This window comes from Tinamus guttatus, unplaced genomic scaffold (genome assembly GCF_059628265.1).
Source record: "Tinamus guttatus ecotype Peru unplaced genomic scaffold, ASM5962826v1 Tinamus_guttatus_pri_ptg000240l, whole genome shotgun sequence".
Lineage (NCBI taxonomy): Eukaryota > Metazoa > Chordata > Aves > Tinamiformes > Tinamidae > Tinamus > Tinamus guttatus.
Window position 1 is genome coordinate 4,665,520 of NW_028288774.1, and position 18,443 is coordinate 4,683,962.

Genomic DNA, 18,443 nt, shown 5'->3' on the forward strand with positions numbered 1-18,443 from the left:
CCTCGAGAGCCCTTGTCAGATAGGGGCAACACTTTGTACCAATCTGGAGATTTGGTTTTGGGAAAATCTTCTCTGTTAGGAGTATGTTATTCCTGTCCTCTTCTAGGTTTTTGTCCTAACCTGGAACAAAAAGCATGTGAGATATGGCCAAGAAGCAGGGCTGTCAGACAACTTCTTTGTGTGGACTCTACTCTTTTGATGGCTCTTGTATTATCCACAGTACTTCTGCTTTCATATGCCCATAGGTCCAGAAAAGTTAATTTGGGGTTTCTTTAGTTTTTTTTCCTTTCCCTCTGCCCCTCCTTCCAAGCTTCTACCACTACTGTGGTCTTTCCTTTCCTTCCCTCTTGCTTCGTAGCCAGCTGTGCTGGAGACGTGAGCCCTGTGGAACGTGGCCCGGCTTTGCTTGCCAAGTCTTCCTTGCTGTCTGCGTGCAGTGGGCAGTCGCAGCGCTTCCTCAGTGGTTTGCATCCCCAAAATACTTTTTCCTCTTCTTTGGGCGTTTCCTGGAGTGAGTGTCCCTGTGGATTTAACCCTATGTGTGCCTCAGGTAAGGTGTGTGCGTGCTTGGTGTTCCCCATCCAAGCAACCTGCACGTGCCAAGGGCCAGGAGGTGCAAGGCAGGACACTTCTCCTCCAGGCAGGTGAACAGCCCTTGGAAGAAGAGGAGGTGAATAATGCAGGAGACTCCGCTGGCTCGATCAGGTTCCCTGCTTGAATTTCCCTGCCTGGCTTCAGTTTCATTGCTTCTGAGGTCAGGCTGTTACATGTGGGAGTCTCACGAGAGTTTGCTGTGCACCCGAGCTGCAAAAGCTCCTAGAGAAGCCCCTCGGAGCCCCAGTGTGATGTAGATGTTCCCATCAAACTATTTCTACAGTAATTAATAAAATCTGCCTCTTTGGTAGGCTTGAGCCTTTAATAAGGACAGTAGAGGTGAGTTGTCTTTAGCAACTTAATGTTCATCTTTTTTGACCTCTGCTTATTTCTTATGTTTTACCTTTTCATGTCTTTTGCATATCTGAAACATCTTTGCTAAAAGCTACAGGAGGATCATTGCTTTTCTATAAAAAAAAAAAAACCCTCTCAATCTTGTCCTAATCAAAAATGTAAATTCATGCATAATAATTTGCATGTCATTAACTTCAGGAAAACACTGTCATGCAAAAAAAAAACACTCTTTTTTGAGGGAAAGATCTACTTGCTTGTCTAAGAAGTTACCACCTGTAATTCGCAAAGCAAAGAAATCTGAAAATGTAAACTATTTTCAGCACATTTTTCATTTCAGCCAGGGAAAAGCAATCATTTTAAAATATGCTTATGGTGATTTTTCTAACCACGTTCTCTATTAAGACTTCTTACTTTAATGTAATGCTCCACTGCTTTGAGAGCAAGTACAGCAGGGGAAGATTTATCGAAAAAATGAACAAACTTTTTGTAGCGAATGCCTCTACTCCCCTTCCTACCACTGGTTTCATCATGTTCATTTAGGAACACTGCATCTAGCATATTCCAGAAGTTTCAGGAAAGTTCCTGTGTCAGGGGACAGGAACATACGGATGTAACGAGACCTGGGAAAGCCAAGGGGAACACGAGGCGACTGCAAGTCCGATGCTAGGCTGCAGATTCTGGAAAGAGGCTGCTGGTCCCTGCATGGAGCCCTCAGTAGACAGGGACATGACAGACACTTTGCCAGCAGTTTACATAAGTGGATTTGCTTAATGTCACAGATACTGAGAGCCCCAAACTCTTGAGTTCTTGCTTGATTTTGGAGATGATCATCACTGACATCTCCGAGAAGCTTGACTCAGTCATTCTATCTTTTGATAGATGAGTTTTAATTCATGTAAGTCTCAGGATCTGAGATGAGCCTTTGATTCGCATCATTTCCACAGAATTCAGCTCTTGTTTTAATAGGCCGTTGAGCGGATGAGTCTGCAAAGGTTACTTTGGATCAGATGCCACAGTGCATAAGGGCTGCCCCCCTCTGAGCATGGTCACGGTCTTTGAAAATAGGATTACCATTAGTACTCAAAATACTACGTGCTATTGAAGCGTGTTATCCTGTTGAGCAAAAATTCACATTCTGAACCGCTTAGATGAAAATGGAAAAAGCCACAGTTAATGATGATTCAGTAGAACAGCTCTGAGAGAGTCTTTGCTCCTGGGAAGGAGGGAAAAGCAGTGTCTGTTTTAATATAGCTGAAGACCTGCTTCTAGGATGCAAGAGAAAAAATATTTTTTAAAAAAAGTGATCAGATCTTAAGCTCAAGTGTATGCATGAAAAAGCTTTTTAGAATTCTCTACTATGAAGCATTCAACATGTTTTTGTCTGCTGTCTAAGATAGGGTAACCTTATTCTATGCTCAGCATTGTTTACAATATATTTCTTTTGTTGCAAGTAAGTAGTTTATGATCTTTCACTTATAAAGACAACAGCAACTTTTTTGGGTGTCAGGAAAATAAAACAAGACAGCCAGACTATCCTGTCTTTTTGAAGGAAAGAAGTGCTGGAGAGGAATGTCTTCCTGTTCAGTGTTCAGCATTTATTCTGCTTATGCGCAGAGTCCTTTGAAGCGAGTGGGGGACCATTTGCATGGTTGAGCAATAGGATGCTTAATGAGGGGATGCCGAATGAAGCAAAAATATATTGTGCCAACACCTTCTTGGAGGCACTGTAGACTCTGGCTTTCAACTCAATAAAATAGGCCAGTGGCTGCTCGCGGGCCCCGAGGCCATGGCATGGCACGGCACGGCAGGGCACGGCTCGCTTTGCACACCTGAGCTCTCCTCCTTTCCAAAACTGAGCAGCAGTGCCCACACTGTCCCCTGGGGATGGCTTCTGGGGTGCTGAAGCCCCTGGAGGTGCCCACGCACCCTCTGGGAGAGGGAACGGGCCAAGAACAGGCAGTGCAAACCACCACTGGCCTATTTGGCTTACTAGGAAAAACGTAGCCATAATGTTCGTAACCTGTGGCATCGTTTTTTTTTGAAACTGCTTTTGCATTTGCGTGTGAAAAAGGGCTGTCATATAATTGATTTTAAGTAATTGATTCCTACCTTTGGTTTCTGAATGTTTCTGATTAACTCTTGATAAAACTTGTGTTTAACTGGAATCCATATAGATTCATCATTGTAATTTTAAGTTCACAGAGTATGCATGCTTTCTGTTAATTAATCTTTACAGACCAAAATCAGCAGAGGTAGTAATTTACAAAGTCTGAGATGTATAATGAGGATGCAGTCATTATGGAAATACGTTTCTGGGACAAAAGTCCTCTTGATTACAAATAGAGGGTGTTTACTGTCTGGGTGCATTTTGAAAGCGATCCTCAGAAAAAAGTATTTTTATGAGATTATGAAGCATGACCTACTAGACACTTAAAGTTTAATTGCCTGAGTGTTAAAAGGATATGCTCAACAGCCCTTATTCTAAAGATAACCCTTTCTTTAAATTGGGTTAATCCTGCACTGGATATTAAAAAAACAAAAACAAAACAAAAAACAGCCATTCATCCAACCATCATGACTTCTATCTGAGAATAAGCAGCAGCTGTGGATCCTGAACAGTTTGTGACTCCAGTGGATCTTGTTTTCATGTTGTGAAGCCTCAGACAGCGAGATGTGTTTGTGGGTCACTTTCAAGAGAGGATGGTCACAGCTGGGTTGTACTGGCTGGAATTAAGCCCAACTCGACGACTGAAGGGTAGGTAAGAGAAAGGAGAGAAGGCGGCAGATATTAAAGGAGAGAGGCTGAGATAAGGGGAAATGACAAAGACTGAATCCAGTTACAGTTATGATGTTGCATTATGTTAATCATAACCTAGGAAGAACAGCTTGAGTTTAATATTGGAAATCTGGATGCAAAACAATGCATGGAAAGGGAGAGGAGGGGAATATCGGAGAAAGTCTTTAAAATGTCAAGTATTTAATCCTTCCTGTAAAAGAACCTGTTGCTCTCAAAAATTAATGACTCTGCTTTCCACCTCTATAAGAAAGGTGAAAATTTTCCCCAGATTTAGGTATACTTCTTATTAACCCTTTGGCTTTCCATATTTGTGAGGGAATTGAATTAGTGCCCGCTTTCCTTGTTACCCATGGAAGTCGCAATTAGTAAAATATGAAGGTCTATCATGCTGACTTAGCTGCAAAAGACTTGAAGTTATTTGTACCTTCTTAGGAAACATGCTGAATGCCTCTTTTAATGCCCTTTTAAAATAAAAAATCTGGACCGACCTTCTTGGTAACTTAGGTGGTCGCTGATACTGCACTATATCCTGGCTCCACACTAATTTTTAATCAGTGTAAGCTGTAATTAAACTAGGCATATAATTAAATAATTCAGAATGAGAATTTACTGAATTCAAAAGCATGCTTTTGACATGACAAGCCTGTGGCCAGCTGACTCATTTTAAAAATGAGGGTTGATCAAAGAAATTGTAATGTGCAGTAGAATGTTAGTAAATTGTGTTTATATTCTTCAAGTATATATATATATATATATATCTTTTAGTGAAAGAGAGTAGTCTGCATAGGATATGTCATTGAAAACCATGTTTCACCTAGGTTAACAGTAATATTTTGGTTAAAACTTGGGTACATCATTTTTCCCCCCACTATTTTTAACTGCTTTATTGACTACCATACTTTTTTTTTTTCTTTCTTCCTTTAATGAAAAACAGGTGAGCTGAGTTACTCCACAGCAGACACAGCTGCGTGGAGCCTGCTAGTACCTCGTGGCTCCTCTAGTCACACTTATGGAAAGAAAAGAGACTCGATTCAGTGGAAAACAGCGCAACACAACCTGTGCCACATGTGAGCCTTTGGGTTTTCCTCAGGGCATGTCCTCATAGCTCTGACATTACTGAGGAGAGTGAGCTTTAAACTAGCGGGTAACTGACCTGTGGAAATCTTTCAGTAGCTGCTTGAGCCCAGCTGGTTCCTAATGAGGTTCCCCTTGCAGCGCGCGGTCACTGTAGCCAGCTCGCTGATTTGGCTCTTAGCTTATTCTAGCATGTGTGCATATCTGTAGCCACTATTAATGAGACTAGACTTTAAGTACTTTATAAATGATTGTTGCTGTGTGAAAAGCCAGATGTCTCCTAAATGATATTGATCCGCTTGGACAGTGTTCTCATAGGACATGACATTGGTGTAGTATGTTGTTATTGGTTTTGCTACCGTATGTTACCTTAATAAGGCTGCAGAATGATCCTGCCATCAGTGCAGTGGGCTGTATAATTTCTGTCTTACCCATCTTAATATTTCCTGGAGATTTCCTGAAGAATAGCCTGAAAAACATACAAAAGAACATGATACCCTTTCCTATTATTGGTAGTCACATACTCTTTTTACCCCTTGACTGTTTCTAAGAGTAATCAAATGAAATCTGACTGGTGATCCGTTAATATTTTCTTTAACTTCATCCTTCGTTGTTTCATATATTTATAGTGGCAGAGTCTTAAGTCTCAGAAGTTGGAATTGGTGTGCAATCCAATTGGATCCTTCAAATACAAATTGATATTGATCCACAGAGCTTAATTCAGCTCACTAATTGTCCATCTCCTATCATGTACTGACATTCTGTTCAGATTAGACCTGGAAAAGGTAAAGACTTTGCAATGAATTTTTGCAGGAATTTTTTTTTTAGGATTTGCTTCTGAAGCTTCTTTTCTATTATAGTTCAGTTCCCCCTCCCATTCTTTTGGTCTTGAATATTTGGGAAAGGTTTCAGTAGATGGGTCTTGCCAGTAGAAAACTAAAAAGCTTAAAAACTTTCAGTGTAATTCTACTAGGCTCAGTTTTGATCTAAGAGTTTGGCTAAATGTTTGACTAAGAGTTGGTTTAGTTTCACCTAACCTTAGTTTTTTAAGTGCCTTCAATAATGAGTGAATGGAGAAAGGTTCCTTTCAGTCTATGCCTGTCTCAGCCATCTCTGTCAGGGCAGGTTTCTTTCTTCAGCTTGAGCTCTTGGTGATGGTGGCTTTGCAGACCTAGGTCCGACCTGCTCCCAGGAATCTGGCTCAACGGCAGAAGATCTCAGGTCTTCCAGCTAACAAGCTGGTCTATCCGCTCCCCTTCTGCTGGTGGGACAAGTGCCTCTGTTTTGGATTTTTTTGGCTTTCTTTCTGTTTCCTGCAATGCTGATTCACCCTCTGCACAGCACAGTCCTCCAGAGTTGTGTAGGGGACGAGAGTTCTTGACAGAGGCATCTGACCTTTTCCTAAGAAAATCTCTCCTTAGTTTCTAGGATTCCTACCATGTTCATGAAGTTTGCCGTCTGATACCCGCCAGCATACCAGCCTGTAGTCAGGGTGTCACCACTGCTTTGCAAAAACCCTAAATACCAGCTGCAAAACGGAAATGAACCTACCATTTTTCCATTTGATTAAAAAAAGGAAATCAGAGGTAAAACGTGCTTATTTTTAATGTTCTTACTGAGTGAACCAGAAAAATGTGTTTAACCTTGCTGTCAACTTATTTTTTACCTGATAGTAAATATTACCCCTGAACAAATATTTGTAAATGTTATCATGGAAGAACTTAGCTTTTGACAGGTTCTGCTTTTTATTCTGGCCTTTGCACTTTTACAGTTGGCTTTGGAAAGGAAGGCTTTTTGATTACTGCTGCTTAGCTTGTCAGTCATCTGTAAATTAAATGCAAAGAATAAAGCAATATGACATTTTTAGATTTTAAAACCAATGAAAAGCATTTTAGCTGCAGAAGAGTTTATTTTATATACTTCGGGCTTCTCAGCAGATGTCAGCAGTTCTGCTGAAGTCTGTTATTTCTATGACCTATGAATTGACTTCAAAATCACAAGCCTTAATGTAAAAAGCAGGCACAGTGAAACAGTTTTTAAATGCTACTCGGAAGAAAATACCTCGGAGTTTCTGAAAGATCTGTACTATACAAAATAGTGTGAGGCAGTATTTCCCTTCTGTATGCTTTCCCTTTCTCTTATTGTATCCCAATAGCACCATATTCTCCACTTTTCTTCCAAGAAGAATAGCGTCTCTCCTACAGCTGTGTGATAGGAATGCAATGGCCTGTATCCCACAGAGTCAGATCACTGTGTCTTGGATTTCCAGGGGATTATATTTCTAAACCCAAATGCCAATATAGAGCAGTGTTCTTGTGTCTGACGTTTTTTCATCCTCCCCTCCTATTACAGATGTGATCTTCATGTTTAATGAGTTCCTGAAGTAAAGGCATTTTGTACATTTTGAAGGGAGGAGAGAGAGAAGAGCTGTTTTCAAAGCTCGTCTGGAAACTTGAACGCTGTCTTGAAATTCCTTCTTCATCATCATGATAATCTGCCTGATTGGTGCTACCTCTGTCAATAAGGATGGACTAAAAGTTTGAGAAATTATTATGAAATTTGCCTCATCTTCCCAAAGGAGGAGAAAGGCTCCTGGGAGTTCAGCTCGTCCAGCTGCTCGTGATTTCTGTTTCGGCAAAGTTCCCTTACCTGCCAAACCTCATGGGACAAAAATGCAGTCCTAGTTACTCTGCATGTAGCAGTGCTACTTTGTTGCCTTTCTCTTCTTCTCTCCTCCTCTTCCTCTCTCTCTCTCTTTCTTTTATGTTGCAGAGTATAAAATGACACATAAAATAGTATGTTCATATCTATTGATACCTGAAGTTCTATAATTTTTAAACCAAAATGTAAATAGTAACATGCTAAGGTACTTGGCTATTCATAATTCCCCACTGTTAATCTAGAAGTGTAAAGTGATCCTATGAAGCACAGTCTAATGAATGGCCTTTCATGATTTGTGGTGTGTGTCAGTGTAATTGTGAACCTGAGCCTTTTACCACAATGTAGTTGCAAAGTATTTTATTATTACTTTCCCTTCCATCCCAAATAATCCAGATTATTTTCACTTGGCCATTGCTGAGTTATTTATGGAATTACTTTTCAGCATTTTAACTTCTCTCCTGTTTCGTCAAATCTTACATTCACAACTTTTAAAATCTTTTAAAAACTATTTAATCTCTTTAATCTCCCCCCTTTTTTGTTGCTGGTACTGGGCAGTAATTTTTGCTTTTCAGTTTGAAAACTTCTTTTTTTCTGCTTTTGCAAACAGGTTGGCTTATTGTAGTCTCTTAGTAAGTATCTATAAAAACAATATGTTAATGTTTTTGTAGACTGAAAAGCATCGCATACCTTTAAATATGCCATCTCTGAAAGGCATCAGTGCAATTGGCAAAACCAACAAAAACTTATTTTCTAGATATTGATTTGAATGTGATCTGGCTAAGAGAATAAGGACTTCAGATTTCCATACTAACATTATGTCTTTTCCCTGAGTAATAATGAAATTCTGTGATTGTAGATTCAAATTCACAGAGGAAAAACAATATGAAAGTGAACAAAAATGAATTTAATTCCTGCTTCATACAGACAGTATTTTTTAACATGGACTCTGCGGATTCACACTGGTGGGAGATTTGGGTGCCTTTTGTCCTGGGTGCTTCTCAGACTGATGTGAAAGTTCTTGATTCCCAAGCACCTTCAAGTTGCCTATAGGTTGATGTGAATTCAGTGTGCTGAGACCCACACATTTACATTAACAGTTTATCTACAAAAAAGCAATAGAACTGGAGTAAGTGATCACTGTATGCAGTCCTGCTGTATAAAAGATGTGCAGGGTTTTGTCATTCCAAAGACAAAATTCCAATTTGTCTTTCTTTTAAGCTACATGAACACATTCATATGAAATCCTTGAACATTATCATATACTTAGGAAAGCAGTCAGGTAACTATTGAAGCAGATTTATTAAGTAACTGTAAATATTTAAATAAATGAACAATTAGCTGTAGAAAACAGACTATTTTTTTGTTTTGGCTTCACAGCTGTCCTGCATGCTTGACATTTCTGCCCTGTGAAAGTCTGCATGCACAGTACCACTACAGTGGATGCCACACATTTTACTGTACCTGAGTATATAATGATATTATGGTTTTAACTTATTTTTGTTTCAGCCTTCTTGGGGATATTGTGCTCCAGTGAGGCTGGTCGCTACATAACTGCAGTAGGGTGGTCAGTTCTCTGTTAAATGCTTAGGCTTGGTTAAGAACAGAAAAGAGCACAGGGCTCTAAAGGCAGTTGTTTCGAATTTCTGCAAAAGGTTGAAAATAAGTGATTTCATAGCCATTGAAATAAAAGCGGTGTGTATACAGTTGACTCAGTTATGTGAGTTAGGAACTTTTTTCTAATAAAGCAAACATTCTAAAGTAAGAAATTCTTCATTTCATCCTAAGCCACAGTAATGAGAGCTGTCCCAAATTAGACATCAGTAAGGTACAACTTTTTTTGCATAATATTTTTTTTGTGTGTAATACATGTAGATTTGAGATCATAGAAGCATGGAAGAGAAGAAGTTCTGGTGACCTCTAGTTCTGCTAAAGTAAATGCTCTTTAACTGATGTGCTCCTGAAAAGAAGTTAAAAACAAAATTTTATTAGTTTGATAGGATTTTAAAAAATTATAACAGCAAAAGAAATGCCTAGATAAGATTTTAGTTGTAGTCTTACTTGCTGCATTCACATCTACTTTATCTGTTATGAGGAAACAGATTTTTTCTGTTTCTTATTTAGTGTCTGTCACAGCTGTTGTGGAGATTGCAATTGTAAATGTCATTGGCAGCTGTGCAATAAGGGAGATGTAACCTACACAGCTTCAAAAAGAGTCTTTTCTGTCTCTCAACAGAGACTTAAGAGGCAATTAAAAGTAGAGGTTGTAAAACCCTTAAATCTGGGCAAGTATGGGAAAGAGAAGAAATGGCATTTATTGTTTTGGGCTCATGCTGGTGGAAAGAGGCGACTTGATTTCCCAGCAGAACAGTCCCGGGGCTGGAGCAGCCAAAGAGCAACGATCCTGGGAGTCCCATATTGCCACGCTTTGTACTTCACAGGCTTAATCTGACCTCTCTGTTGGCTCATGTTGTGCAGAAGGAATGGGGAGTGTGCAGCTGTAGGACACTCATGTTAGACCTGGGGATAGGGATTGCCATAAGCACTATCTGTCCATTAAATAAGTCACAATTTTAACTCTGTGCTTTGCTTTAATGTTAAAGAGAGGAGATTAGTCTCCTAATAGAAATGTCTTGGTAACTGATTCTAGGTTGCATAGCTTTGAGATGATAAGGACAATACAATACTTAATCTTCGACCAAAGTATGGGCAAAACCTCAAAAGCTTCATCTTTCCTTATATTTGTATCATCAAACTGTAACATTAAATTACTTCAGTGCAACTGTGTGGTCCCTCAATGGCAAAGGCCTCCACAGGGATGCTGAGAATATTGCTGGCAGCAGTTATATATAACGTATATATAAATAGCATAATCAATATGAGAGAAGTTAAAAAGTCTGTATTTGGTGAGTATTGGATTCTTAGGAAAAGAATAGGAATAGGACAATATGTTCCATTCAAGCCTCTGAGAAGGTGTGTTTTAGGGTGTTTTATTTAAAGCCCAGTCATTTAGGCCCAGGCAAAATGGTTGACCATTGGACTGAAGCTGGTAGGTGTTTCCTTTAGTCAGGGTCTCGAGATGAAGTCCTTCAAACCTGAGTCATCAAAATAGGTTAAATTAACCATGGATGGCCCTATTGATTTTAACAGGGCTGTTTTCAAGCCTTCTCGGGATTTACAGAACCACAAAGGTGGTGGATTAAATGTGTATGGAAAAACGGAAATTCTGTGGTGTGAAAGCTAATGGCTTTTACTGAAATTGGTAGATGAGGACAGGGAGAGCCAACCCAGCGTTCATCCTGCAATTCTGGGAGTTGGGGGAGTCTGCAGGGGAAGGTGACAGGAAGCAACTAGATTTGCTTGAGCTTCCCAGTGTTAGCGTCAGAGATGGCATACTGGGCTAAGTAATCCTTTACATCCTTTATAACACTCAAAAGAGTATTTAAGTCTAGTTCATTCTACCAGCTCTCTGTGTGTATATGCACGTGTGCATATATATATATATATGTATTATATATTGCATGTTTAGCAGTATATGCATTACTTCCCACAGTGAGTTCACTTTCTGTAATAATTGTGGATCCATTTTAACTCCCATCTAAGTGTTTTCTTCTGATATAATGAATTGCTTCTCATTTCTTTATTATGTTACGTGATGGATCATGTAAAGCATCGGGTGTTATTTTTGTTAACTAGACAGATAACTAATGAAAAAGCCAGCCTCAGCCTCATGGCAACTTCCATATGTTAAGTAAGGGTTCAGCATTCAGAGATCTAATGGAACAATGATTGTTTGAATAACTAATCTGAATCACAGATGGCAGTAGATGTGCAGAACAGCAAGTATTAAAAATGCCTATTTAATAGCTACTTGCAAAGAATTTTCCAAAAAGAAGAGTGTCATAAATATATATTTAGCTTCTGCTAAGGCTCATTAGTTGAGGTGACTTGTTCGAAGAATGGTGGATAAATTCACTTAGCAATATGTCAGAGTCATTTTTCTAATAGCTGTGCTTATTAGAAAAGCATCCCAGGATGCTGTTTCACTTGAATGACTGATTTGGTAGTAGTAAGTTTTAAAAGTTTTTATTGTAGTGTGATTTTTTTAGTTTATGGTTGCAGACAAACATGAGAGAGAAACTTTTGCACACACTGAATATTTCAACTAATGATTGTAGGAAACTTGGTTTCTTGGTGCAATACAAAAAGATTTCTTCTAATGCTATTTAAATAGAAATGGATTAAAACCAGAACAGTAAATCTGACTAATATTAAACTTGGGAGTGTGTTGATCTCAGCTTTGGGGTTCTGCTCAGGGTGCTAAAGAAACCTGGCCAACACTAGGAGCAAGACTGTTCCAGCATGGCATTTGTTGGAAGGCACTTAGGGATTTCAGTTTACTTGCGCAGAAGAGAATGTGACTTCTTTTCTCTCTATGAAAAGAATGGATGTATCAATGGCCAGATGAATAGGAATGGTGCTCCAAACCCCGCAAAGGTAAACCTTAGTGCAGTTTGCTGAAACTCAGTAACTTCTTAGTTAAAAATGTTACATTTGAGATGTGACTCTCACTGATAATCCCATGTTCCAAAGCTATTTAAAGTATTGTTTCCAAATAGAATGATAGATAACAAGTGTAACAATAACAATCTAATTAGCTAATTGCAGTACTAATATATCATTAACATCTGACTCTGTTAGCACTTACTGATGATACTTAATTTGCTTTGCTTACTATTGTGTTTGTGTTTATTGGTACTAATGAGGCATGCAAGATATTCAGCCAATTTGTTCTCTGAAGAGGAACATTTATCTGAAAAATATTGCTATAAGCATAGTCCTTACTGTTTTTTTCCTCAGCACCTTTTACTTACTTTTCTGCATAGTGAGTAAATTCACTATGCCTGTGTTCTGCATACCGTTTTCTATCCTCTTTTCCTCTGATGGCACCCACAATCTCTTTTCTGCATTTTTTCTGTAATTTGAAAATGTCTTCTGACATTTTAGTTATTTATTGCTTCTTGCAAATTCTTTACCCACAGTGTATTTGATCCTTTGTTTAATATGTTCTAAAAAGGACTTATTCACTGAACTTACCCGAGCATGATTTTTGTCTACTAACTTAAAATATTATCCCTTTGGTTTTCCTCTATACCTTCCCCCTACTCACGTTACTCACAATTAGAGTGCAAAAGGCAATACTTCTTGGCTGGATCTTGCTGCCTCCACTCAGTGAAAGAGTTGCTGCTCAGACTAAGTGATCAGGCAAGAAATCCTGCAGATGAGGAGGGACTGTGCTGTGTGAAGTCTAAAAATTCCCCAACCAAAACAGGGTTGCCGCTGGTGGACTTGTCAAAGGTATGACCAAACCAGGCCATGGCAGATAGGGCTGTTGGTATGGTGCCAAATAGCTTTTGGTTACATTAAACAGGATTGATGGGTAGACTATATTCCTTGTTTTGCCATGATGCCTATGGTATCTCTCCTAGCTGAAGCTGTGGTCCATAAAGTTACTAAGATGATGGGGTGGTATATTGAATCCTTCATGGATTTTACCCCCAGAATTGTTTGCAATTGCTTTTGACACGTGCTGAGCTGGCGTAACCTGCAGTGTCCGTGGCTTTGCTGTGTGCTGTGGGCAGAGCAACGTCCTTTCATGTCTTTTGAGTGTGCAAGGTTCACTTAGCTCTTTTGATGGAAGAGATGAGCATGCGATTTGCTTTCTCCAGGCCACTCATCATTGTACATCTCTCTCAGCAAGCTTTCCCAGGCTTCAAAGGCTGGAATTTATTTTCTTGTTATGTGAATGGTAGCTGTTCTGTATATTTATTTTCTTTACCAACTTTATCTTTTCTAATTCCACCCTAACCTTTTCAAGACTGAGGGGAAGCAGTGAAAGATGGGAAAAGAATAGGACCAGGACCTGCATTTAATGGATTTATAGCATAACTTAATACCTTCTTTTTTGATCTTTATTTCTTTCCTAATACTCTAGTCATTCTTGTGGGTGCTACAGAACGTTAAACAGATACTTGCAAAGCACTGGTTTTCTTGACTGGTAATAACTAGTTCATTTCCCTTGCTGTGTGTGTAATGCTGTTTTTGCCATGTCACTTTATATTTATCAACTTTGTATTCAATCTGCCATTTTCGTACCCACTCATCACTATCACCTGCAGCTCCCTGAAGCCAAATCCATTCCCTCCTCCAAATTCCTCCTGGACCTGATCAGGCTTTCAGCTGAAAACACTCCAAAAGTCATGGACGTTTTGCTATTTGGTGTAGCTTTGTGGACAACTAGTGATTCCTTCCTCTTAGGAAATACAACCTAGAGCTTTTCCCTGAAGGCACAACTCCCCGAGACCTCCCCAGGGACATGCAGAGAGGTCAGGTCACAGCCTGACACCGCATGCGTTGTCACCAGCAATGGCCTTTACAGTTACTTTCTGCTCCCTGCTCATGGGTATTTCTTCCCTGTAGCCTGAAAAGCAGTTCATTCATCTACAGATGAAAGAGCTGCTTAATGGAAGCTCTGCATCTTCCAGCAAACAAATGCTTTTGTGTTTTGGATGCACAAAAGTGCACCCTTGAAAGTTGTGACGACTCTTGTTCTTTTTAAGTCAGCCTGGATGCTAGCTTGGGTCAGAGTGACTCTGTGTTGTGTTAACTCTGCTTAATTGCTGACAGGCACCTTATATTTTTGTGGATTTTTTCTTTCCAAGATTGCATTTTAATCAAAATACTCTTTTTTCAAGATGAATACCACACAAACAGAGTTTACAATTGTCCTGGGCATCTAAATATTTAAATTAACTTGAAAAGCTACATGGCCATATACTGCTTTGGGGCACATTAACCTTATTTATTTATTTATTTATTTATTTTCCACCTGCATAGCAGATCAGTTCACCGTTTGTACATATTTGTGCTAGTAGTTTAGAGATCTACAGTAATTCAGCACCTCTTTTTTAATGCATATTTGCGTCTTTTTCTATACTTGGTCTTTTTTCTTAAAAAAAAAAGTGTTGTTACTTGTATTATTTATGGACATTATAGTGAAAACAAAACTAGTTCAAAGGACCAAGAATAATTGGCCTGCATAAAGGCAATGAACATAAATAGCATAAATAGTCCTTTTTCCTTGTAAGATACAGCCACAGGGTAAAGGAGTAAGCTGTGGATAAACACATGGCAACATAAACAAGGCAGTGTGACCCATGTTTCAAAGTTAGGAGAAGGTCTATGTGTTTTCTTTATTTGTGGTTATGTTTTCTATATTCTGGACAGATCCAATGTGTAAAAATTGTACACTCTATATTGATACTATAAATGGAGACATGGAACCAAAGAAGTCCCCCATAGTATAGGAATAGCTATGTTTTTTGCAATAGATCCTTACTAAAATAAATCAGAAACCAACTGATGTCAGATTTAAATCCATTTACTGGCATACATTATATTAGCAAGGATTTTATCCTTTATCCAGATACTGTGTTGGTTTTAAAAAATGAAATTTCACTGATGTGCCGGATGTCTCTGTGGTGACAATATGTTTTACTTACCTGCAACATTTTGATAAATGAGCCAAATCATATTAATTGGTATACACAGCCATGTAACTCTAGTAGGAAGCCCCATGCGATTTGTGTCCCTCTTCCTCATTAACTTCTGTGATAGATTTTGGAGATGACAGGCCGTATTACATAGCAAACACCAACGTGTTTGGCAGACGTGCTGCATTTTGTGTGTAGGAGCTGGGGCTGCTCAGCTGCAGCTTGGGGGCTCTCATCTGGCAACAGCTGGAGAGCCGAGTGCCTCTTGCATCAAATGCCAGGGGCTGGCAGCTTAAGGCTGTTTTTCCTGCTCTAATTCTTTGGCTATGAAAGTTTCAGTGTATGTTCAGCAGAAGCAAATAAACGCCGGGTAATTGGTTGAATGGCATATGGTGTTTTATCCCTCTTAACGGGGACTGCTGAGATTAGTGTGGACCTGGCAGTTTTGCCTTTGCAGGTCTGTTTCCCCTCGGCCATCCTGAGGGGTGTTGATGGGCACGGTGTCTGTTCTTGGGGGTTTTGGTGAAAGGGCCTGCATTGGCACCCAGCTTGTGCTGGGAGATGTGGAGACCTGCAGGTGCTGGAAAAGGGAGGGAGGACATTCTGTTGCCTCTTGTGGTGCCCTCCCTGCTTGCCGCATTCCCAGGCACATCCGAGGCTGGATTGAGGAGGAGCAGGAAGGATTCTGTTGAACTGGGATTGCTGTTTGAGAGGAGGTTGCTCTCTGGGGTGCTGCCAAAAGCTGCCCCCAGAAAAAGCTCCCAGGTGGCTGATATATGGGGAAACTCTCCTTGTAACCCTGCTAGCGGGAAGCAAAACATGCGTCCCTGGGGATCCGGTATAGATTGAACTACCTGTGGGACAGGTAGCCAGGGACATTAATAAAATTCCTGTCCTTAGGTATAAACTCCTGTCTGTAGGAAAAAGTCATGTCTTTAAGTGTTTTAAGTGCTGTTTTTTTTTTTTTTTTTTTTTTTTTTTTTTTTTTAAAGCCCTCAGGATGTAACTGTCTTTGTGGTCAGTACATAATTTCTCTTCTGTTGTCAAAACCGTAACACAAACAAAAGTGTTTCCACAACTGGATAATGGTTGTTTGGACCTGAACATGTAAATAAAATGGAGCCATCTGGACTGCTGAACACATGGCAAATATACTGCTATGCTCAATTGAGTAGATTAAGGATACTTCTCTTTTAGATACTGGTGATCTGTAGATTTCACTGACTTTTTGAAAGAAGCTTTTTGGTCAACTGCTAGTAACATTTACAACCTTTTGAAAGTGCTGAAGTCTGACTTGAGTGTGGATTTTTTTTTTTGACTTGATAAATGCAACTCTTAAGCTTTCTTTTGAGTCTAGAGTCAACCCTCAGCTACAGGTGTAGACAGAAAATGGGTGGAAGTACTTCTGTGAAGTACTTCAGCTTGCTAAAATTCATTGCACACTGCTGTTTGGACAGCAGCCTTGCAAAGTAGTCAGTCTGCCTTCTAAGAGAACAAAAGAGTAGAAGTTTTGCAGGGAAAAATCTGGGATGGGTTTTATTGAAGTGGATACGTGTGGTGAATTGCATGAAAAATTACAACTAAGATGATCACCTTCCTTTTTTTTATTTTTTGAAAAGCTTTTATTACTTATTAGTTGTCAGGGATTTTGCAGTGTCTGGGAAATGAAATAATTGAGCCATGAACTGAGGATGACTGATTTTCATCACTGATTGCTGATAATTTGCAGTAGTACTTATTACTTTAATTATTTGCCATTTTGTGTTTAGATAAGTATAGGAATGAGGTTTTTTTTTTTTCCTCATAGCTGAAAATGTTTTAACCTGTTATCAACAGGCAATAAACATGCAAGATCAGATTCTAGTTTTTGTTTCACTGTTACAAACTGAGAATTTCAGAGCTTGCAGTTAAACTATTATTATTGTTAATATGAATCTCCATAATCTCACATTTCGGAGTGAAAACATATATTTCACATTTCTAAAAAATTAAATGCACTGACTAGATTCCACAGAAGGTATTAGTAAGGCATCCAGTTATTTGGGGGGTGAAAAGGATTGTTGGAATGTAGGTTTTATTCTTCAGACAGACTTCAGTGTTCTGCTGGAGTATTGTGTGTATTACCATTGTCTTGTTTTGTGGTTATGGACTATGACTTGTGAAGAGACAGCCAAAAAATAGCTTCATGTGGTCTCTTCCTATTTGAGTTCTTTTTCCTTGATGAGATGCTCAGAGGTCTTCAGAGTCCTCGTCATGGAGTTAAACAGTGCCCTGCTCCAGGTGGTTGTCAGTCCGCTTGTTTGTATGTAATATGGCTACTATGCAAGTATCCTACAAGCTCTTATGATCCTAATTCTTTCAACATTTTCCCTAAAGGGACCCTCCTAATGAAGATTGTATTACACTAAGTAATCTGTTAGAGAAGCCAGCACCATGAGTGATATGCTCTCAATTCAAACTGTCCCAGTTTGCAAGGGGAAGAGGTGGAGGGAGATCTGACAAGCTGTTGCCCTAAGGGTTCCTGCTGTAGTTCCTGTACTTGGGCAATCTCTGGGGTGAGGCAGCACGGGGTCATGTCAGGTGGGAAGTGCTGCACGGCTCTCTGAGCAGCACTGCTGCACGGAAGACCGCCGTGCTCGCCTAGGATCTAGGCTTGGCTTCGCTTAGAGACCCTAATTGTTTTCTGCTTCAAAGTGGGCAGCGTTTGCTCAAGTTCAGCTAAGTTAGAGGTGATGAAATTCGAAACTTCTTGGGTGCTGAGAGAGTTGTGTTTATATCAGCTCATTGACTTTTGGGTCAGAGATGAGGTAGGCTCCGTGTTGGCTTGGGCCGATCGAAATTCTTGGCTGAGACGCGTCAGTCTGTCTCATGCCATCGAGTAAGGCTGTGCACTCATGCTCTCACCACAGAGCCCTTCCACTCCCAAATGCAGGGGTCCGAGGTGGCCTGCCAGCCAGCAGTGCCCAGCCTTGGGAACGTGGAGCAGCAGCAAGCTGTGTCCCAGAGCTGCAGCAAGGGATTTGCATGGCTTCCTCCCGCAGCCCCAGTGCTGCTCGTCCTGCATTATGCATGGCCTCGTGTTGGAAAACAAGGTGTTAGAGAGCTGCGGCTTGCACACAGGTCAAAACTATTAAGTGAGGTAACAACTGTTTAGTTTGCTCAGTATTTTGAAAACAGGCTTAAAAAGGGCCAGGAGCATTAAGGCAGCTGTAATGCAGGTCCAAGTGGAGAGTCATGAAATGCCCCACAACACATTGGGAAGGAGGAACTAGCTCTTATTCAGTCCTGTTTGCTGCTGCATAGCCCAGGCACAGCTGGTCATGGAAATGGTATGGACATGCCCAGCTGGCCCCGAGGTGACCAAGCTCTGCTCACACAGGTAGGATCGTCTTCAGCTCATGCCTTTGCACCTT